The 23,403-nt window shown below is 46.5% G+C and overlaps 2 protein-coding genes across 2 annotated transcripts in view; one reads left to right on the top strand and one right to left on the bottom strand.

Moving 5' to 3' along the window:
• Positions 1-23,403, bottom strand: part of LMOD1 (leiomodin 1) — a 61,438-nt gene that overhangs the window by 19,408 nt on the left and 18,627 nt on the right. The gene's annotated exons all lie outside the window — the stretch shown is intronic.
• Positions 2,943-23,403, top strand: part of TIMM17A (translocase of inner mitochondrial membrane 17A) — a 55,319-nt gene continuing 34,858 nt past the window's right edge. Inside the window, exon 1 of the mRNA XM_050764656.1 lies at positions 2,943-2,946. The gene's annotated coding sequence lies outside the window, so the exon portion shown is untranslated. The remainder of the gene's footprint in view (positions 2,947-23,403) is intronic.

Here is a 23,403-nt window from a genome sequence, read left to right as displayed (position 1 = left end):
ATGGGGATCACATCTGGTACGGGGCGGTAGTAAGGCTTCAGTGAGGTGAGTGGATAATACATTTACAATAGTGCCAAATGCACAGGAAGCTTTCAATAAAAGGTAACTGTCTTTATGGGTCTAACTCTCTCCTGGTTCTTCACAGCATCTATCCGAATTCTTCTCCCTTCTCTTAGTATCTCTTGTCCCACTCCACCCCTATTCTTGGCAAACAGTCTCCTCTCATTTCTTCCCAGGCAGAGAGAGGAAACAACCCATGGCAATTCTCCAGCTTCCTGCCAGCTCTCCTACACACTCACCTCCAGGCTCAGCTGTCACGCTTCCCTCTCCTCCTGCCCAGGCTCACCCCTCCTCCCCACATTACACTCCCACACCCTCTCCCACAGCCTTAGCCTCTCCCTCTTTCCTGGCCCCTTCCCACCACCCTTTAAACCTGCCCATCTCTCCCGGTTAATCAGATACTCTTTCTGCCCACGGTCCCTTCCAGCTGTAGCGTTAGCCTTCCCGTATACCCAAACTTCCCCAAAGAGATCTACTTTTTGATCCCTGTTCATTCCTCAATCCCACACACTCTTGCCTCACCCCCAACATTCCATGGAAATTAGTTTCATCCAAATCACTTCTGACCCTCCTGTTGCTAAGTCGCATTTATATTTTATTTCTTATGTTGCTCAAACTGCATGGGAAGCATCTGGCGCTGTTGGCCAGGCCCTCCCTTCAAAACGCTTCCCCACTGGTCTCCACCACAGTCTTCATGGCTTTCCTTCTAGCTTTCTGACAGCTCCTTTAGGCCTCCTTCAAGGTCCCTCTTCCTTGAGAAATGTGGGTGTTGGCAAGGTCTTGTTTGAGGCCTCCTTTGTTTTCACCTTTAGACCCTCTCCCTGGATTATCTCATCCATTCTGATGGCATCTGCTGCATTCTACGTACTGATGTCTCTCAAAGCTGGATCTCTGGGCCAGACACTACTGGGACGGTAGTACTGTCTAATGAATATCTTGGTTTATGTGCCCCAAAGTACCTTAAAGGAGGAATCTGTGGGGAGGCAACATGGACCGCTCTGTACTCACTCACCCTTCCCTACCAGTAGCCCAAGGGATTTTGGAGGAAGGCTGAGAAATCGACCCATTCTATACTCCCTCATTACCTGCACACACATACTACAGCCTGAACACCACTCAAATCAATCCCTCTCCTCCATCCTCACTGATGTTCCCTTGGTCCAGGCCACTATCACCTCTCATGGGGTTATGGCAACAACCTTCTCCCTGATCTCCTCCAGGGCGATCCTTGCACTGCAGCCCCAGGGACCTTGCTGAAGGGCAGACCCATCCATGAAGCCTTTCAGTGGCTCTCCAGTAGCCTCAGCATGAAGTCCAGACTCACAGGCCCTTCGTGACCTGGCTGCTGGCCTCCCTCTGTCAGTGCCTTCTCTTGGCCTTCCTCCCTACAGTCTCCATGCAGCTGCCCTCCTCTCTCAGGTGCTAGAAGGAGCCGGCCTCTGGGTCCTTGCAGTGATGGTCTCACCACTTGGAAAGCTCTACTTCCTCTTATCCTGATAAACTCTCACCCTATATCTAGAGGAGTTTTAGCTTAGATCTTTAATTCTGGATTTTACCCTGGGATATGATGCAAGGTGACAATTTTACTTTTTTTCCCAAACAGGTACCTAATGTCTGAATTTTTTTTTTTTTTTTTTTTGATACAAGGTCTCACTCTCTCCTCTGGGCTGGAGTGCAGTGGTGCGATCACAGCTCACTGCAGCCTTGACCTCCTCTGGCTTGTGGTCCTCCCACCTCAGCCTCCTAGGTAGCTGCTACTACAGGCATGCACCACCACACCCAGCGGATTTTTGTATTTTTTGTAGAGACAGGGTTTCGCCATGTTGCCCAGGCTGGTCTTAAACTTCTGTGCTCAAGCGATCCACACACCTTGGCCTCTCAGAGTGCTGGGATTACAGTGTGAGCCACCAGACCTGGCTTGAAATACTTTTATGATCAGAAAAATACCACAAAGGCACATCTATTCCAGCACTTTGGAAGATCAGGGTGAGGGGACTGCTGGAGCCCAGGAGTTCAAGATCATCCCAGGCAACATGGCGAAACTCCGTCTCTACAAAAAAATATAAACATTAGCCAGGCGTGGTGGCATGTGCCTGTAGTCCTAGCTACCTGGGAGGCTGAGGTGAGAGGATCCCCTGAGTGGAGGTTGCAGTGAGCTGTGATCACGCCACTGCACTCCAGCCTGAGCAACAAGAGAGACCCTGTCTCAAAAAACAAAACGAAACAAAAACCAACAAAGACTGTTTTATGAAAAAGAAACAAAAAATTTTGTCTTTAAATAACTGGGTTCCACAGCAAAAAACAAAACAAAATTAAAAACCAAGAGGTATCAGGCTGTGGTGTGGGAAGGAGGGATGGATGGGGCCAGAGGTGGGAGGAGATTCCCTGTCACCGTACTCAGTCTTCAGCCCGGCTGTGCCGTGCCCTGGACCTGCCTCGCGGCATGGCCTTTGCCTAGCTCTGTTCCAGCAATTGCAAAGCAGCCCCAGTGATAAACATCAGTGCTGAGCAGAGGGCCAAAGGGTCTCAGGCACTGCCTTCAGCTCCAGCATAAACAGAAACGCCATGATTCCTTTTTACCTCCCAAGATGATCTCCAGGGGTCGGAGTGGTGCAATGGCAGCCAAGAAAAGGGCAGTGGTTTGTGAACCTGGGGAAAGAGGGCATTTTCTGATGCAGTCCTGCGGGAGACCAGGCTTTACAAGAGGAGCGAGTGCCACCATCTCAGGGCCTGCTCTGTCTTTGTAGGGAAGGGCAGCAAAGAAACCTTCTGGAAAAGACAAAGATAATGTGCAGAGGTGGGTGGTTGGGCACTCGCACTGCAAGTGTCACCTGCCTTGAGTCTTTAAGGACCAGGGTTTCTAGTGAAAGGGATGGTAAATGGGGGAAGGTGGCCTGACCTCAAAAGCCTGCCAAGAGCTATCAAGAGGCACCAGAAAGGAAGGCAGGGTGAGCAGTGTCTGCATTTCACCTCGGCCTTTCCTCCTACCAGCAAGGCTTCTACATTGACTGCAAGTAGAGAAAGGCGTTTTGAGGTGAGGGCATGCATCACAGCCTGCAGTCGCAAGACTGCACAGGCAGCACCATTCCGGCTTCTGTTTGGGGGTTTTGAAGAACCCATCTCTAGGGGACTGAAGGTTCTTGTGGCAGATCTTCTCAGCCAATGAAGGGTCAACTCCATTGCTTTCAGCAGACCTAAATGCTTTGCCAACTGGTCTGGTGACTCATACTGGGAAGCTTGTAGCAAAACCCATTTTTGGAGAAACCAGGAAATCTCTTTGGGGAGATAAACAAGTCACTGCAGCACTCTGCTCTCTGGAGTGCCTGGCTAGTACTTTCTGCTTCTTCATTTTATCCCAGCACCAAGGAAAACCCAACCAAGTCTGGGAAATGTTGTAAAGATCTACACAAATGCAAGCTATTTGTCCCAGGCTTCTGGGTCCCACAGAGGTCCCGGAGGGTGGCAGAAGGAACATGCTGTTCTTTCGCTGCCTGGGGCTGTGAGCAGGAGGCCTGGCTTTTGTACAGCCCCCCTCCTGTTCCTTCTAAACAGAAAAGGGTATACTGGCTGAAGCAGGAGCAGCTTTATGATTTCTGACCTCTGCAGTCCTACAGGGCCCTAGGCTCAGAAGGACCCTACGCTTGGTTTAATTCTCTGCTGTCATCGTCTTGAAAGTCTTAGTAATTCTTGAACACATTTTCATTTTGCACTAGGTCCTACAAATTCTGTAGCCAGTCCTAGGCCTAATAGGTCAGGGGTCAGGGGTGGTGCAGCTCTCTGCCTTCCTGCCTTCTCCATCTTCAGGAATGGCACTCCCACCCCACAGACACTGGGACATCAACCTTGACTCTTCCTGTTCCCTTGCCACGTTCCCTTCATCCCACCTTCCTAATATAGCTCAGATTAGCTTCCTCACATCCCCTCACCATTGCTGTGGTTGGGGCCTCCATCATCTCTTGCCTCCTAACTGAACCCCCTGCCTCCTGTCTTCTTTCTCTTTGAGTACACTGTGTAGCCAGAAAGACCTTTCAAAATGTGATTCTGATCCATGGCTCCCCTGCTTTCAGGATGAAGTGCAGACTTCGTAGCATGGCAACAAAGCCCTCCATGACCTGGCCTGCGCCTGCCTCTGAGCGCCCTCCCCTTCATGCCTGCACTCTGGTTGCAGTCAGGAACAGCCACGCTGGGCTTTCTTGGGTCTTGCTGCCCTGCCCCATGCTGGACTCTCTTGGATCTTGCTGCCTATGCATGCTGCTCCTGCCACACAGGAGGTCCTCTCGCCTTCTTCTCTGCCTGGCTAACACTTCTTCTTTTGTTCCTCCTCCTTTTTTTAAACTTTATATATGGAAAAGCTCAATCGTACAACAAACTAGAGAGAACAGCACAATGAACCTCAAGGTACCCATTGCCCAGCTTTAGTGATTCTCCACATATGGCCAATCTTGTTTCAACTGATGCCCACGCATTTTTGTCACATCCTCAGATTATTTAAAAGCAAATTCCAGGTGTATCCTTTCATGCATACATAGTTCAGTGTGTACTCTATTTCTTTTTTAGGGACAGGATCTCTCTCTGTCATCCAGGCTGGAGTGTAGTGGTCTGATCATAGCTCACTATAACCTCAAACTCCTGGGCTCAAGTGAATCTCCTGCCTCAGCTTCCCAAGTAGCTAGGACTACAGGCATGTGCCACTATGCCTGGCTAAATTTTATTTTTGTAGAGATGGGGTCTTGCTATGTTGCCAAGGCTGGTCTCAAACTCCTGGCCTCAAGCAATCCTTCTGCCTTGACCTCACATGTGCTGGGGTTACAGGTGTGAGACACCATGCCTGGCCTCAGTGAGTATCTCTAAAAGACAGAAACTTTTTTTTTTTTTTGGTCAGAGTCTCAGTCCTTCACCCAGGCTGGACTGCAGTGGCACTCACTACAACCTCTGCCTCCTGGGTTCAAGCAATTTTCCTGCCTCAGACTCCCAAGTAACTGGGATTACAGGTGCCCACCACCACACCCGGCTGATTTTGTATTTTTAGTAGAGACGGGGTTTCACCATGTTGGCCAGGCTGATCTCAAACTCCTGACCTCAGGTGATCTGCCCGCCTTGGCCTCCCAAAGTGCTGGGATTACAGGCACAAGCAACACGCCTGGCCCCTTTTCTTCTGTTTTAACCTGACTGTGTGTCAGAAAGCCCTTCTGGTCCTGTTATTCCCAGGGGCTGTATAAAACAAGGTGACCCCTTCTCTTCTATGTGAGTGCTCTGTATGTATTTCAGATGTATTGGGTCCTCTCCCTGAGGTTGCTTTTCTGTGGGCTAGGAAAGTTCCTCTGTTAGACTAAGTCTGTCATTCCAGCCTGACTAGAATTTTCTAGATCCTGGTTCTGCTGTTTAAAAGCTCACTGTGACTCTCAGCTTCAGATAATCTGCCAATGTGGTACATATGCCTTCTAGATCTCCACTAACCAGGGCAGACTCCAGGGCAGAACTCTCTGGTAGCCTACTACAGGCCTCCAGGGAGCCACCAATCAGCATCCACCTGCACCACCTTCCAGTCCACATCTCTCCATCCTGGCCACTAAACCATCATGAACAGCTTCTTCAATGTCTTCCCAAAGTCTCCAGAAGAGCCCAGGACTTCAAAGAGTAGAGGGAATATATTGGCTTCGATGCCATTTCCACCCACCACTGGCTTTTTTTTTTTTTTTTTTTTGAGACTGAGTTTTGTTCCTGTCACCCAGGCAGCTGGGATGCAATGGCACAGTCTTGGCTCACTGCAACCTCAACCTCCTGGGTTCAAGTGATTCTCCTGCTTCAGCCTCCCGAGTAGCTGGGATTACAGGCACCCATCACCGCGCCCGGTTAATTTTTGTACTTTTAGCAAAGACAGGATTTCGTCATGTTGGCCAGGCTGGTCTTGAACTCCTGACCTCAGATGATCCGCCCACCTCGGCCTCCCACCCACCACTGACTCTTACTGGGGATTCTTACCCCAGTAAAATGACAAACTTTCCCCAGGCCTTGTGAATTGTTCTGGAAAGACATTATGCTACAGGGTCAATACAACTCCTAAATGCAGCTCCCTTTCAGCAGCTGAGGTCCTTGGAGACACCGGTTTTTCCTACGCCAAGGCCACAGAGACCAGAATTCCACTTGCTTGCTAAGGGAGTCAATCATAGTTGAGAAACAGCTGAGGATTAAGCTGAGTTTTTAAGCTCAAGGACAACTGGGAGGTGGGTCTGGATATTCTACTGGAAGGGAGAAAGAAAAGCCAAGACCTAGTGGGAAGAGAAGGAGCAAACAAGGATGTCAAGCCATTAAATCAAGGAGGCCAAGTGGCCTCTACACAGTGCAGGACCCAGTGAATATAGAATAGGAGGTGGGAGTTCGGGCGTGGTGCCTCACGCCTGTAATCTCAGCACTTTGGTAGGCCGAGGCAGGGGGCTTGCTTGAGTTCGATAGGAGTTTGAGACCAGCCTGGGCAACACAGTGAGACCCTGCTTCTAAAAATAAAAAATTAAAAATTTTTTTTTTTTTTTTTTTTTGAGACAGAGTGTCGCTCTGTCGCCCAGGCTGGAGTGCAGTGGCCAGATCTCAGCTCACTGCAAGCTCCGCCTCCCGGGTTCACGCCATTCTCCTGCCTCAGCCTCCCGAGTAGCTGGGACTACAGGCGCCTGCCACCTCGCCCGGCTAGTTTTTTGTATTTTTTAGTAGAGACGGGGTTTCACCGTGTTAACCAGGATGGTCTCGATCTCCTGACCTCGTGATCCGCCCGTCTCGGCTTCCCAAAGTGCTGGGATTACAGGCTTGAGCCACCGCGCCCGGCCGCCAAAATTTTTTTTAAAAAGTAAGAAAGAAAAGAAAAAAAGAAAGGAAATGATGAGATCTTGGACCAGGCTGAGCAGTGAGCACAGAGGAGTGGAGATGCATTCCACAGACATTTCTAGGGTACAGTTAATAACATTCAGTGAAGTGGACAATGACGAGAAGTGGAGGATGACTCCACGATTTCCAGTTTGGTTGCCTGGTTAGAGAGTGATGCTTATAACCATGGCAGGGAATATGGAGGGGAGATGAAGATGGCACTTGAGATGATCAGCTGTTTTGGCCATGACAAAATTTAAATGCCTAACAGTTTGGCATTAATAAAGATCTGGGCTGGGCACGGTGGCTCACGCCTGTAATCCCAGCACTTTGGGAGGCTGAGGCAGGCAGATCATGAGGTAAGGAGTTCGAGACCAGCCTGGCCAGCATGGTGAAACCCCATCTGTACTAAAAATACAAAAATTAGCTGCGCATGGTGGTGCGTGCCTGTAATCCCAGCTACTCATGAGGCTGAGGTTGGAGAATTGCTTGACCCCAGGAAGTGGAGGTTGCAGTGAGCCAAGATTATGCTACTGCACTCCAGCCTGGGAGACAGAGCGAGACTCCATCTCAAAAATAAATAAATAAATAAAAAATAAAACAAATAAAGATCGGGGCTCAGGAAGGAGATCTAGGCTTGACAGGTAGGTTTGGGAGTCATTGGTGTATACGTAGCAATGAAAACCAGAGTAAATATGGTGACTCTGAAAAGTGAGTTATCAGGAAGAGGAAAGGGACTTACACAATGGGAGCAAGAAAATCACCACATTATTTAATGAAACAAAATCCATGCCCTTTGAGATTGGCAAAACCACGATGAGATATACTTCACACCTACTGGGTGTCTGTAATAAAAAAGACAGACAATAATAAGTGTGGACAAGGATGTGGAGAAATTGGAACCCTTGTATGTTGCTGGTAAGCTATAAATAGTGCAGCCACTTTGAAAAACAGTCTGGCAGTTCCTCAAAAAGTTAAACATAGAGTTGCCATATGACCCAGCAATCCCATGCCTCAATACAGACCCAAGAGAATTGAAAATATATGTCCATAAAAAACTTCTACGCAAATGTTCACAGCAGCATTACTCATATTAGCCCCAAAATGGAAAGCACCCAAAGTCTATTAACTGAATAATGACTCAGCAAAATGTGGTACATCATTAAAATGGAATAATATTCAGCCATTAAAAGGAATAAAGTACCCTGCTCTATCATGGATGAACCTTGAAAATATGATAACTGAAAGAAGCCAGATCTGAAAAACCACATGTTATACGATTCCATGTACACAAAATGTCCAGAATAGGCAAATCTGTAGAGACAGAAAATAGATTAGTGGTTGCTAGTGGCTGGTGGGAGGAGAAATGAAGGATCACTGATGATAGGTGTGGGGTTTATTTTGGGACTGATGAAAATATTCTGGAATTAGATAGTGGTATTATACAACTTCGTGAATATACTGAATATATTTTCACACTGAATATACTGAATATAATATTGTTATATATAATGTAGTATATATAATACACTATATTCATTGAATATACTGAATACTGTTTTTTTCCTAAAAACACTGATATTTAAAAGGAGTGATTTTTTTTTTTTTTTTTTTTTTTTTTGAGATGGAGTCTCACTCTGTCACCCACTCTGGAGTGCAGTGGCATGATCTTAGCTCATGCAACCTCCATCTCCTGGGTTCAAGTAATTCTCCTGCCTCAGCCACACGAGTAGCTGGGATTACAGATGCGCACCCCCATGCCCGGCTAATGTTTGTATTTTTAGTAGAGACAGGGTTTCACCATGTTAGCCAGGCTGGTCTCAAACTCCTGACCTCAGGTGATCCACCCGCCTCGGCCTCCCAAAGTGCTGGGATTACAGGAGTGAGCCACCGTGCCTGGCCTGAGAGTGAATTTTATGGTATGTGAATTACGTCTCCATACAATTTTTTAAACTATTTACTTATTTTTATTTATTTATTTTTTGAGATGGTGTATTGCTGTGTGGTCCAGGCTGGAGTGCAGTGGCACAGTCTCCGTTCACTACAACCTCCGCCTCTTGGGTTCAAGCGATTCTCCTGCCTCAGGCTCCCGAGTAGCAGGGATTACAGGCACCCGCCACCATGCCTGGCTAATTTTTTGTATTTTTAGTAGAGACAGGGTAGCACCATGTTGGCCAGGCTGGTCTCAAACTCCTGACCTCAGGTGATCTGCCTGCCTTGGCCTCCCAAAATGCTGGGATTACAGGCGTGAGCCACCACGCCTAGCCTAATTTTTTTAGTTTAAATTTAAAACTTTAAAAGAGATCTTGTTTTTTTGTTTTTTGTTTTTTTTCCCTTTAGACAGTCTTATTCTGTTGTCTGGAGTGCAGTGGTGCAGTCACAGCTCACTGTAGCTTCGGCTTCCCAGGCTCAAGCAATCCTCCTGCCTCAGTCTCCCAAGTAGCTGGGGCTACAGGTGCCCACCACCACTCCAGGCAAATTTTTGTATTTTTTATAGAGATGGGATTTTGCCATGTTTCCCAGGCTGATCTTGAACTCCTGGGTTTAAGCAATTCTCCTATTTCCACCTCCCAAAGTTCTGGGATTATAGGCATGAGCTACTTTGCCTAGACAAGATCATGGTCTTAATTACATTAAAATTATAGAAGGGTTATATTAAACAAAATCTTATTTCACATGTTGTGCTTATCTTCTCTTGCTTTAACATCTAAAGGAGAAAGACTAAGTAAATGAAAAATTAAAAACAAAAACAAACACCCAAACTATTTCTGAGCGAGGAACTGTTTGCAATTTACAGTGGTTGTAAAAGATAAATTGTAGACCAATGGAAAAAATGTGAGCTACATATGCAACTTTAAATGTTCCAGTAGCCACATTTTATTTATTTGTTTATTTATTTGAAACAGAGTTTCGCTCTGTCACCCAGGCTGGAATGCAGTGGCACGATCTCAGCTCACTGCAACCTCTGCCTCCCGGGTTCAAGCAATTTTCCTGCCTCAGCCTCCTGAGTAGCTGGGATTACAAGTCAGCACCACCACACCCGGCTAATTTTTGTATTTTTAGTAGAGACGGGGTTTCACCATATTGGTCAGGCTGGTCTCTAAAACCTGAATTCAAATGATCTGCCTGCCTCGGCATCCCAAAGTGCTGGGATTACAGGCGTAAGCCACTGAGCCAGGCCAGGAGTGACTCTTGACAGCCCTTCCCCAGGGTCTCCCAGAGGGCAGCGCTGGAGCATGGCCAGTGCCCATCTCAGAGTGCAGCACAGTGACAGGAAAGCTGCTGTTGAAATGGCCACCAGGACTGAGCAGCGCCCATCCTGGAATTGGACACACAGTGGATGCTTTATAACTGCTGAACAAAGAGATGCATCTCCCATTCAGGTGGAGGCCCAAAAAGAAGTCTGGAAGGACAGATTATTTTTTCTATTAAGTTATGCACAGTTTGTCGCAACTTGAGGTCAAAAGAAAGCATTCAGAGCCAGCATGGTGGCTCAAGTCTGTAATCCTAGCTGCTCAGGAGGCTGAGGCAGGAGGATCCCTTGAGACCAGGAGTTTGAGATCAGCCTGGGCAACATAGTGAGACCCTGTCTATTTTTAAAAAAAAAAAATTGTTTTTAATTAGCCAGTTGTAGCCACGTGCGATGGCTCATGCCTGTAATCCCAGCACTTTTGAGAGGCCAAGGAGGGGACAGATTGCTTGAGTTCAGGAGTTCAAGACTAGCCTGGGAAACATGGCAAAACCCCATCTCTACTAAAAATACAAAATGTTAGCTGAATGTGGTGATGCACACCTGTAGTCCCAGCTACTCAGGAGGCTAAAGTGGGAGAATCTTAGGAGGCCCAGAAGTCGAGGTTGCCATGAGCTGTGATCGTGCCACTGTACTCTAGCCTGGGTGACTGGGAGTGCCATGCTGCCTCAACAAAAGAAAAGAAAGGAAAGGAAGAAGAAAAAGAAAGGGAGGGAGGGAGAGAGGGAAGGAAGGAAGGAAGGGAGGAAGGAAGGAAGGAGAAGAAGAAAAAGAAAGGAAAGAAAGAAAGAAAGAAAGAAAGAAAGAAAGAAAGAAAGAAAGAAAGAAAGAGAGAAAGAAAAAGGAAAAAAAAATTAGCCGTAATTTTTAACAGTGGCATGTGCCTGCAGTCCCAGCTACTCAGGAGGCTGAGGTGGGAGGATGAACCCAGGAGTTCAAGGCTGCAGTGAATTATGACTGCACCATGGCACTCTAGCGTGTGTGACAGAGCAAGACTCCATCTCTGGAAAAAACAAAAAACAAAAAACAGAGAGAGAGACAAAGAAAAGAGCTCAAGATCCTCTGGCCGGGTGTGGTGGCTCATACCTGTAATCCCAGCACTTGGGAGGCCGAGGTGGGCAGATCACTTAAGGTCAGGAGTTCAAGGCCAGCCATGGCCAACACAGTGAAACCCTGTCTCCGCTAAAAATACAAAAATTAGCCAGGCATGGTGGCACCCGCCTGTAAGCCCAGCTCGTGAGGCTGAGGCAGGAGAATCTCTTAAACCCAGGAGGCGGAGGTTGCAGTGAGCTGAGGTTGTGCCACTGTACTCCAGCCTGGGCTACAAGAGCAAAACTCCATCTCAAAAAAAAAAAAAAAAAAATCTTCCTTGGCCACCAGCTGGTGGCCTCTCTAAGCCTCAGATTCTTCACCTGTCAAGTAGATTAAAATTTACCTCCCCTGTCTACCTTATAAGGCTGAAGCAAGGATCAAATGAGATAATGTATGTGGAAGCCCATAAATCTTCAGACCCAAGGCATTAGGCTCTGCTTTTATTGCACATGGATGAGCTGGGGCATATTGTGTGATGTTCCAAGACAGCAACTAAATACTTACCTATAAGCTTCTGGGAGTAAGACACTTTCCATTTTTCTCGGGAAAATTACTTTGTATGACCATTTGGTTATGGTTTGGTATTGCTGTGGAATGTTTTTAGGCTAGGGCCCTGTAGAAGCAGGAGGATGAACTAGTTGACCTTCTCTTCTTGACATCCTCCCAAGACCTGAAAATTTTCAAGGCTGGAGCCTTGAGGGGTGTGTGTGTGTGTGTGTGTGTGTGTGTGTGTGTGTGTGTGTGTGTGCGCACGCGCGCGCGCGCGCGCACTTTATCTCTTTCTCTTTTTTATTTTTTAATTTTTTTGAGACAGGGTCTTTCTTTGTGCCCAGGCTGGGGTCCAGTGGTGTGATCATGGCTTACTGCAGCCTCGACCTCCCAGGCTCAAGCGATCCTCCCACCTCAGCCTCCCAAGTAGCTGCAACCACAGGCGGGCACCACCACACCTGGCTAATTTTTACATTCTTTTTGGAGAGATTGGGGGGTGGGGTCTCCCTATGTTGCCCAGGCTGGTCTCGAACTCCTGGGCTCAAGCAGTCCTCCCATCTCAGCCTCCCAAAGTGTTGGAATTACAAGTGTGAGCTACCACACCCAGCCAATTTTCCTTTTAGGTGGTAACATTTTTTTTTTCTTCCCCAAACAAAGGAAAACCAGGCATATCTGCTCTATCTATACTGCATACAAACTGACACATTTCCCCTCAGGGAGTCAAAGTGAGAGGGAGGTGGAGGTTTGCTCTGCTTGGCAGATAGTCCAACATCAGGAACTTGATCCCCTAAAAGAATAATATGTGTGGCCTCATGTTTCTCTGGGCTATGGAGTGTCTGTGCTGTGAACTGACCATAAGTCTCTGTTGCCAGTGCCCAGTGAGTCTTTTTTCTCTTTTGGGGGCTTTGTTTCACCCACCAACCCATAAGGCTCAGCTGGGGAAGCAGTGTGTTAACTGTTCTGTTTATCATCTTGTTTGGCTGACTCCATCTCTCTGGGGATGGGCGCCAAAGGCCAAGAGAAGGAGCCTGTGCTGAGGCTCCGGGGATCTGTTTAGGGCCTTGGAAAGTGTATTTATTGAGAGCCATGTAAATGTCCAAATATAGGCAAATGGTTCAACACAGCCATACAATAGACTCTGATGACATCCACTGAAAACAATGTTTAGGAAGAATTTTTAGTGACATGGGAAAAGCGATTATAATATGATAAGCAAAAATATAAATAAATAAGGTAGGGAACACAATTTAGTGAATATGTGGCTGTGCATTAAATGATCTCAACTACAAAAAGAAAATATATAATTATACACTCAAAAAAATTGAAGCTGGGAGCCGTAGCTCATACCTGTAATCCCAGTACTTGGGGAGGCTGAGGAGAGTGGACTGTTTGAGTCCAGGAGTTTGAGACTAGCCTGGACATCATGGCAAAACCCTGTCTCTACAAAAAATACCAAAAAAAAAAAAAAAAAAAAAAGCTGGGAGTGGTGGTGTGTGGGAGCAGTAAGCTGAGATTGCATCACTGCACCCCAGCCTAAGCAATAGAGCGAGACCTTGTTTCAAAAACAAACAAGCAAGAAAATTGACAATGGCTGATATATTTAGCCAATAAGACAAAGAATTATTGGCTATTTTCCTTTTTTTCTCCATGTTTAGGATATTGTCTATAATGAGCCTTATTACATTATAAGCATATTTTTCTTCAAATAAAATAAATTTAGAAGTATCGTGTCTATGTTCTTTATATCACCCCCATATGCTTTTAAGGCAAAGATGACAGAGACCGGAAGTAAAACCAAAAGCCTCCCAACCTGAAAGAACTTTGACCATTGGAACACTTGAGTCTTTAGTACTCTGGGATCATTATTAGACATTTTCTTGGTGATTTAAAAATTATTATACTTCGTTGGGCATGGTGGCTCACCCCTGTAATCCCAGCACTTTGGGAGGCCAAGGTGGGAGGATCACGAGTCAGGAGATTGAGACCATCCTGACCAACATGATGAAACCCCGTCTCTACTAAAAATACAAAAATTAGCTGGGTGTGGTGGTGTGTGCCTGTAACCCCAGCTACTCAGGAGGCTGAGACAGGAGAATCACTTGAACCCTGGAGGCGGAGATTGCAGTGAGCCAAGATCACGCCACTGCACTCCAGCCTGGTGACAGAGCTAGACTCCATCTCAAAACAAAAAAAAGAAGAGAAGAAATTGCTATACTTTTTAGTGAAGTTGAGGACATGGGACAAATGGGACAAGTGGGTTATCACTAAGTAGCAAGTGGAAGAGATGCTGCCATTGGGGTAGGTGAGATGATCTACCTTGAGGAAACTCAGTGTAAACAAAATGGTGCAACGTCAACCCTTGACAACTGGAATTTCAGAAGAAAATTTAAGCCCTTACTGCCCTAAGGCATCCATTATATAGAGTTAATTTCTTTCCTATGAATTTGAGAATGGGACCAGCTAGCATCTTTGGGAGTGCTGGGTTTGGAATGTGTCCTCCAAAATTCATGCATTGGAAACTTTGGGAGGCTGAGACGGGCGGATCACTAGGTCAGGAGATCGAGACCATCCTGGCGAACACGGTGAAACCCCGTCTCTACTAAAAAATACAAAAAACTAGCCGCGAGGCGGCAGGCGCCTGTAGTCCCAGCTACTCGGGAGGCTGGGGGAGAATGGCGTAAACCCGGGGGGGGAGCTTTGAGCTGAGATCCGGCCATGCACTCCAGGGGCAACAGAGCCAGACTGCTTTCATGCATTGGAAACTCAATCCCCAGCGCAGTGGTGTTGGGAGGTGGGGCCTAGTGGGAGGGGTTTGGGTCATGGGGGCACTGCTTTCATGAATGGATTAATGCCATTATCATGGAAGTGGGTTTGTCATAAAAGGACAAGTTCAACTTCCTGGCTCTCTTTGGCCCTCACTTGTCCTTCTGCCTGCTGCCATGGATAGGACAATGCAGCAGTGAGGCCCTTGCCAGATACAGGCCCTTGATCTTGGACTTCCCAGCCTTCAAAACCATGAGCAAAATGTACTTCTGTTCATTATAAATCACACAGTCTGTAGTATTTTATTATAGCAGCACAAAATGGACTAAGACAGGGGGAACTGAGGATATAGTCTCTCAGTTCATTTTCTCCAGGGCTTAATTATCTTATAGAAGCCTGGCTGAGAAAAGCTGATCAGTTGCCTACAAGGACCTAACCCAGTTCTGCTCCTCCTTTGCTCCAGCCTCACAACTCGGGCTTCAGAAAGGCAAGTCTGTGTCTACCCTGCTGCACAACAGGTATATCCAGATACCTTCCAGGTCATCATAGCCACATACCCAAGCACTGGGCCTCCCAAAGGGGTGGGCTCCGTGAGTGCTCTGAAGAGGGCAGCTCCCTCTGCTGCTCCTATGTGTGTGATCCAAAGGGAAATCTGCTTGTAGCAAGTTCTCTAGGAGAGCTGTATTACTTTTTCTAGATCTAGAGGCAATGCTGCTGAACTTCTCCAGATAGATACTTTAGGGAAGAATCCAGATGATGGGAGCTAAAGGCCTTATCTGAGTGCATATAGAGCAAATTATTAGCAAAAATGTTATTTATTATTCTTATTATTATTACTGAGACAGAGTCTCCCTCTGTTGCCCAGGCTGGAGTGCAGTGGCGTGATCTCAGCTCACTGCTACCTGTACCTCCCAGGTTCAAACAATTCTCATGCCTCAACCTCCCAAATAGCTGGGACTACAGATGTGGGCCAGTATGCCTGGCTAAATTTTTTGTATTTTTAGTAGAGACGGGGTTTTGCCATGCTGTCGAAGCTTGTCTTGAACTCCTGACCTCAAGTGATCAGCCCACCTCGGCCTCCCAAAATGCTGGGATTACACGCATGAGCCACCACACCCGACCTGCAAAAATATTATTAATATTTTCTTTAAGGTCTATCTGTCGCCCTAGGGATCACAGGTGGAATTTATTTATTTATTTATTTATTTATTTTGAGACAGAGTCTGGCTAGTTGCCCAGGCTGGAGTGCAATGGCATGATCTTGGCTCACTGCACCCTCTGGGTTCAAGTGATTCTCCTGCCTCAGCCTCCCAAGTAACTGGGATTACAGGCATCCACCACCACGCCCAGCTAATTTTTGTATTTCTAGTAGATCAGGCTGGTCTCGAACTTCTGACCGCAGGTGATTCACCCGCCTTGGCGTCCCAAAGTGCTGGGATTACAGGCGTGAGCCACCATACCTGGGAAGTGAACTTAATATGTTAGTTTGTAATCTCAGATTACTATAGAGCTGGAAGACAGAATTGCAAGGAAATGAAGAAAAAAATGGAACAAGTTTAAACTGAAGGGGAAATATGGCAGTGATCTATCCCAACAATTCAGACCTCAGAGTGTAAATTTTAGACTGATTTAATTGGTTATTTTTAAGACCTGGATAAAAAAGGATCACTGCCAAATCTTCCTTTATTTGACAAGTTGGATACAAAATCATATTTTCAAATAGTCTCAGAAGGGTATAGATGAATTATAAATTTTGTAGATTCAATCAAGTGTGATAGAACTGCCTTTGCAAATTCCTCATCCTTCATTCATTCAACAGGCATCTATTAAGCCAGGTATTGTGTTCACTGCTGGGGACATGAAGATGAATAAGAGTCAGCCCTCATTCTTAAGAAGTTTGGGAAAAGCACAGAAACAGACAATGCTGAAATGATGTGTTACATGCCAATGGAACAGGAAGTGCCAGAACTTGCAGGTGGTGCTTTGTGAACACAGAGGTGGAGCACAACAACTCAGGCTGGAGGGGTCCGGAAAGCTTCTAGACAAAGTGTCAGCTGAGTTAAGCCTTGAAAGAGGAATGAGGGTTGGCTAGGCCTGGCATTCCAGTTGGAGGCGACAATATGTTCAAAGGCACAGAGGAAGCAAGATAAAGCCTGGCACTCTGGAGAACCAATGGTCAAGTATAACTGTAGGGTGAGAGTCAAGGTGAAGAGCATTCGTAGCTTGAGAAACAGGAAGGCACTGGATCATCAGTGGCCTTCTAAGCCAGGCTAAGAAGTGTGAATTTGATGATGGAAGCTACATTGAGCAATTGAAGGCTTTTACAGAGGGAAGGTCAACTGTGGGGAGGATGGATTCCAATGGCATGAGAAGAGAGGCTGGGAGATGAGTTAGGAGGCTGTAACGTTCTTCTAGTTGATAAGTGATATGCGTGGGAGCAATAGAAGTTGAATTGCGAGGAGGGGCAGAGTCCAGAGAGATCACAGAGTCAGAAACAACAGGATCCTAACACCAGGAAAGTCTGGAGACACTGGGAGAGGAATTGGAGCAGGACAGCCCAGGGTTATGACGTAGGTGTCTGATTAGATGGTACTTCTATTCACCAAAGTGCGGAACACAGGAGGAAAAGCAGGTGTAGGGGTCGGGTGGGGTGACAATGATTAATTTATTTGTAGACCAGCTGAATTTGAGACACTTGAGGAGTCCAAGAGGCAATTGAATGATCTAGAACTCAAAATAGAGATCTAGGCCAGAGATAGAAAGAGAGCATACGGGGATAGCTGAATCCATGGGGTTGGATGAAGGTAGCCATGAAGACTGCACAGGAAGGGCAGAGCCCTAAACAGTAATATTTAGGCAATAGAGTATGAGCTGCACACAGAGGAGATTAAGAAGGAACAGCTAAAGAGATGAAAGGAAAACAAGGAGAATGTGCTGTATTGGCACCGAGGGAAATGAGTGTTTTAAAGAATGACAGAGTGGTTAAATACCACAAAGTAAACAAATAGTTAAAGACTAAAAAGTGTGCTCAGATAAAGGCAACAAAGAGGTCTCCAGATACCTCATTTGTGCAGTGGTGGGTGGGGGCAGAGACGTCCAGGGTGATAGTGAGCATAGATGCCATTTCCTACCTCTTAGCTAAGAAGGAAAGGAGAGAATGTGGGAATTGGGGAGAAAGACCCAGTAAAAGGGAACGTTGAAGAGAGAGAGAGAGATGTTTAAAGGAGCAAAGGTCCCTGTGGAGGCAGGAGATAAGAGATTCTAAAAAGTGGGTTTGGGTAATAGTCTGGGACAGAAGAGGGATATCCTTTCCGTGGGATAAAAGAGAAAGGGAAAGCCAGGTTCGGTGGCTCACGCCTGTAATCCCAACACTTGGGGAGGCCAAGACAGATGGATCACTTGAGGGCAGGAGTTCAAGACCAGCCTGGCCAACTTGGCAAAACCTCACCTCTATTAAAAATACAAAAATTAGCTGGGCATGGGGGTGCATGCCTGTAATCCCAGCTACTCAGGAGGCTGAGGTATGAGAATCGCTTGACCTCGGGAAGCAGAGGAGGTTGCAGTGAGCTGAGATTGTGCCACTGCACTCCAGCCTGGGTGACGCAGTGAGACTCCATCTCCAAAAAAAAAAAAAAAAAAACAGGGAGAGAAAGGTGGGCAAAAGCTTGCATATATGTATGCTTGCAAGTTTTCAAGTGACAGAAGGGGAATTTGAAGACATTTTCATCTGATGGCTTCAAGTGTCTCCATGAAATATAAGGCTAGATCATCTGTTGAGGGTGAAAAGAGACATGTGACAAGAGAGTTTGTAAAGAAAGCCTGACTGGGCACAGTGGGACACGCCTGTAATCCCAGCACTTTGGGAGGCTAAGGTGGGACGATCACTTGAGCTCAGGAGGCAAGGCTGCAGTGAGCCATAATCATGCCACTGCACTCCAACCTGGGTGACAGGGCAAGACCCTGTATCAAAAAAAAGAAAAAAGAAAAAAGAAAAAAAAGCTAACTTTTAGGATAATGTCCCAGAGGAGTGAGAAGAAGGAGTGTAGATGTTTTCTGGGCAGCTTTGAGGGCTTGGCTGAGGTTATAGGGTTTTAATCCACAGAGGCACCAATACAGTGCTATTTGAGGCTGCTATTTTCTCTGGGTATGTTCAATAGCTTAGATGTACAATAGAACTGCTAAATGGTTACTTTCATCCAGGGTAGGGGTGACGGAAGGTTGGGGAGGACTAAGCATGAGAATTGAGGATAATGTTCAGAATAACCATAGTAACATATAAGCTAAAGAGGAAAATTACAAGTAAAACCTGAAAATTGAGTGGAAAAGAAGTCAGTCCATATTGGGAGTAGGTAAGACTAGGAATGAGAAGAGGCCATGAGGTGGGATATGCCTCTAAGTCATCATCTTTGGAAGAGATGAGTCCTGAGGTAGAGGAATCTGACCTGGGCTTTAGTGAAGTGTCCAAATCTCAATAGAGGGGGTCAGGAGGACAGGAGGCAGAACATGCTGAAAAGGATATACAGCACCTAGTTGCTCTCAGAGATGGACTCCATTAAAAATGATGGCTGGGAGGGGTGGTTCAGGCCTGTAATCCCAGCACTTTGGGAGGTTGAGGCTGGTGGATTGTTTGAGCCCAGGAGTTCAAGACCAGCCTGGGCAACATGGCAAAACCCTGTCTCTACCCAAAATAAAAAAATTAGCCAGGTATGGTGGTGCATACCTGTAGTCGGGAGGCTGAAGTGGGAGGACCACTTGAGCCCAGGAGGCAGAGGTTGCAGTGAGCCAAGATTGCACCACTGCACTCTGGCCTGGACGAAATGACCTTGTCTCAAAAAGAAAAAACAGAAAGAAAGAAATGATGTTGATGACTATCACTTAACTTAGTGCCTACTGTTTGCAAAGCACTATGTTAGACCTTCTTCAAACTTTTGTATCTTTTCCTCATGGAGACCTTCAAATTAGGTGGTATCATCCTTATTGACAGAAGAAGAAATTAAAGTTCACTATGCATTCTCTATGACCCAGAAATTCCACTCTCAGTTACATACCCAACAGAAATGAAGTCAAAAGTGCACTAAAAATGTCTGAAAAAGTTCAGAACAGCATTGTTTATAATAGCTCCAAACTGGAAACAACCCAATGTCCATTAACAGTGAAATGAATAAATAAATTGTGGTATATTCACATAGGAAAATGCTGCATAGCAATGAAGGTTTAAAAATGCTACTGATCCAGCCGGGTGCGGTGGCTCGCTCCTGTAGTCCCAGCACTTTGGGAGGCCAAGGCGGGTGGAACGTGAGGTCAGGAGATTGAGACCATCCTGGCTAGCGTGGTGAAACCCCGCTTCTACTAAAAAAAAAAAATGCAGGGAAATTGGCCAGGCATGGTGGCGGGTGCCTGTGATTCCAGCTACTCGGGAGGCTGAGGCAGGAGAATGGCGTGAACCTGGGAGGTGGAGCTAGCAGTGAGCTGAGATCGTGCCACTGCACTCCAGCCTGGGCAACAGAGCAAGACTCAGTCTCAATAAAAAAAAAAAAAAATGCTACAGATGGTGTGGTGGCTCAGGCCTGTAATTCCAGCACTTTGGGAGGCCAAGGTGGGCGGATCATCTGAGGTCAGGACTTCAAGACCAGCCTGGCCAACCTGGTGAAACCCCATCTCTACTAAAAATACAAAAATTAGCCGGGCGTGGTGGTGGGCACCTGTAATCACAGCTACTTTGGGGGCTGAGGCAGGAGAATTGCTTGAACCCGGGAGGCAGAGGTTGCAGTGAGCCAAGATTGTGCCATTGCATACCAGCCTGGGCAACAGGAGTGAAACTCTGTCTCAAAAAAATAAAAATTAAAAAAAAAAATGCTGGCCGGGCGCAGTGGCTCAAGCCTGTAATCCCAGCACTTTGGGAGGCCGAGACGGGCGGATCACGAGGTCAGGAGATCGAGACCATCCTGGCTAACACAATGAAACCCCGTCTCTACTAAAAATACAAAAAAATTAGCCGGGCGAGGTGGCGGGCGCCTGTAGTCCCAGCTACTCGGGAGGCTGAGGCAGGAGAATGGCGTAAACCCGGGAGGCGGAGCTTGCAGTGAACCGAGATAGTGCCACTGCACTCCAGCCTGGGCGACAGAGCGAGACTCCGTCTCAAAAAAAAAAAAAAAAAAAAATGCTACAGACAACAACATGGTTGCATGTCACAAACATAAAGTTGAGTGAAAGAAGCCAGACACAAAAAAATACATGCTACATGACGCTCTCTCACTATATATATATATATATTAAATATATATATTTTATATATATTATATATTATATATATATTTTATATATATATATAAAAGCAAGACTAACCTAGGGGATTAGAAATCAGGATGGGGCTATCTTTGGAGAGGAAGTTTGGGTGGGGACAGTACTGTGGTGCTGACAACATTCAATTTCTTGTTCATTTGTGATAATTCATGAAACTCTATACTTATGTTTTGTGCACATTTCTGTAAACCTTTTATATTCCAATAAAATATAAAACATTATTGTCAACTAAAATGAAATATAGACAAGGCATTAAAGAATAAAATAAAATAAAGTGAAGCTTAGAAATACTAAATGCTTGTCTGAGGCCACCCAGCTGATAAACAGTCAATTTGGGAATTAGCCCCAGGTCCCCCTGGTTTGGCTTGCAAGTCCAGCGCATGTCCCACCACACCAGCTGTCAGTCATATGCTGCGAAGGGACCAGTGTGCTCCCTCCTTCTCCTTGGGCATGGGTGGCTTTAGGGACAGAAGATCGATGCACTGGAGGTGAAAATCTACTGGATTTTCAAGCAGCTCTGGCAGCTGGCTGTTGTCTGTTGACTATTCTCATGCCAGATTTCATATCCGGAAGTACTTTCATGTTTTCTCTGCCCTTATCCAGGGAGCACTGAGCATTTTTCTTGTGACCTGAGGCTTGACCTCTGACTATTGTCAGTCTCCTTGGTTTCTCCTCCCTTCAGATCAACTTATGGCCGCCAGTGCTGTCCTTCCAGAGCAGCACGTTGCATGTATGAGGCAAATCTCATCTTCCCATCACCACACTTATCAACCTGGCTGCATCTTGGTCCATCTCTGCTGCCTTCTCTCCTAATACAAGACATGACCACCTGCTGCTGACTCATGACCCCTCAACTGAACTCCACCCCTTTTTGCCCCCTTTCCTGGTGTTATAAAAGTCTCCCTGTCTACTGAATTATCCCCATCAGCCATACTAGAATATTCCCTGTCTTTCAAAAATATCCTCCCTGATTTCACATTTATCTTCAGCTGCCACCCTACTATTCTGCTTCCCATTAGAACAAAACTGAGGAAAAAAGAGACTTGTCTAGATGCTCCATCTCCAATCCTTATCCATATTCTCTCTTTTTAGTCCACTATTCACCACAGTGAAATCATTCTTGCCAAGGTTCCAATGGCTTCCATCTTACCAGTTACTGGGATTGATTATCTGTCTCACCTTATTAAACCTCTCAGCAAGAATGGATACGGTGGAGTACACGCTCTCCTTCTGGACGTCCTTTCTCACCTGATTTGGTGAAACCACTCTGAATGTCCTCCTACCTCTCAGTCCCTTCACTGGCTCCTTCTCCTCTGCCAACACCTAAATGTGGGTATCACAAAGGGCTGGGGCCTCGGCCCTCTGCTCTCCTCCACTCACATTTATTCCCTAAGTGATCTCTTCCAGGCTCAGGGCTTTCAGTATCATCCACAGACTGATGACTCCCACATTTAATCTCCTGTCCCCTCTTCCCACTGAGCCCCAGACTTACACAACCCCTGTCAACCCAACATTTCCCCTTGGGGGGGGTCTACTAAGCACAACAAACTTAACTTGTTCAAATCAGAATTCTTCACCTCCCAAAACCACTCCTTCCCTGCTGGTTCCCATGGCAGTAAAGGACATCAAATTCGGCCGGTTGTGGTGGTTCACGCCTGTGATACCAGCATTTCGGGGTTTTTAAAATTTTATTATTTTTTCCGACAGTCTCGCTGTCACCCAGGCTGGAGTGCAGTGGCATGATCTCAGCTCACTGCAACCTCCACCTCCTGGGTTCAAGCGATTCTCCTGCCTCAGCCTCCTGAGTACCTGGGATTACAGGTGCCCGCTACCACGCCCAGATAATTTTTGTATTTTTAGTAGAGACAGGGTTTCACCATGTTGGCCAGGATGGTCTCGAACTCCTGACCTCAGGCGATCTGCCCGCCTTGGCCTCCCAAAGTCCTGGGATTGGCCAGGTGCGGTGGCTCATGCCTGTAATCCCAGCACTTTGGGAGGCTGAGGTGGGCAGATCACCTGAGGTTGGGAGTTCAAGACCAGCCTGGCCAACATGGCGAAACCCTGTCTTTACTAAAAATACAAAACTTATCCGGGCGTGGTGGTGGGCGCCTGTAATCCCAGTTACTCAGGAGGCTTAGGCAGGATAATCACTTGAACCCAGAAGGCGGAGGTTGCAGTGAGCCAAGATCATGCCATTGCACTCCAGACCTTGTCTCAAAAAAAAAAAAAAGGACATCAAATTCACCAAATAGCTTAGGCAGTACTGATCACCCCAACTCTTCTCTTTCCCCCTATGCATCAGCCAGTTTCCATTTCTCATCAAACCATCTTTGAGCTCTCACCTGAGCAACAGAAACACCCTTCTAACTGGTCTCATTTCTGCACTCTTGCCCTCCTATAGTCTATCTGAAAGCTGGCAGAATGAGCCATTTAAAGGCATAAGTTAGATCACATGTCTCCCCTACTCAAAGCACTCCAATGACTTCTCATGTGTTTAGAATAAAAAGTCAAACTCTGCTGCCCTAAAAGCCCCACGTGATCGGAACCCTGCTTACTTCCAAGGCCTCGTCTCCTCCAGCCTCCTTCCCCAC

Source organism: Macaca thibetana, chromosome 1 (assembly GCF_024542745.1).
Source record: "Macaca thibetana thibetana isolate TM-01 chromosome 1, ASM2454274v1, whole genome shotgun sequence".
Lineage (NCBI taxonomy): Eukaryota > Metazoa > Chordata > Mammalia > Primates > Cercopithecidae > Macaca > Macaca thibetana.
Note: the sequence above shows the minus strand (reverse complement) of the source record. Positions and strands in the feature narration are given on the sequence as shown.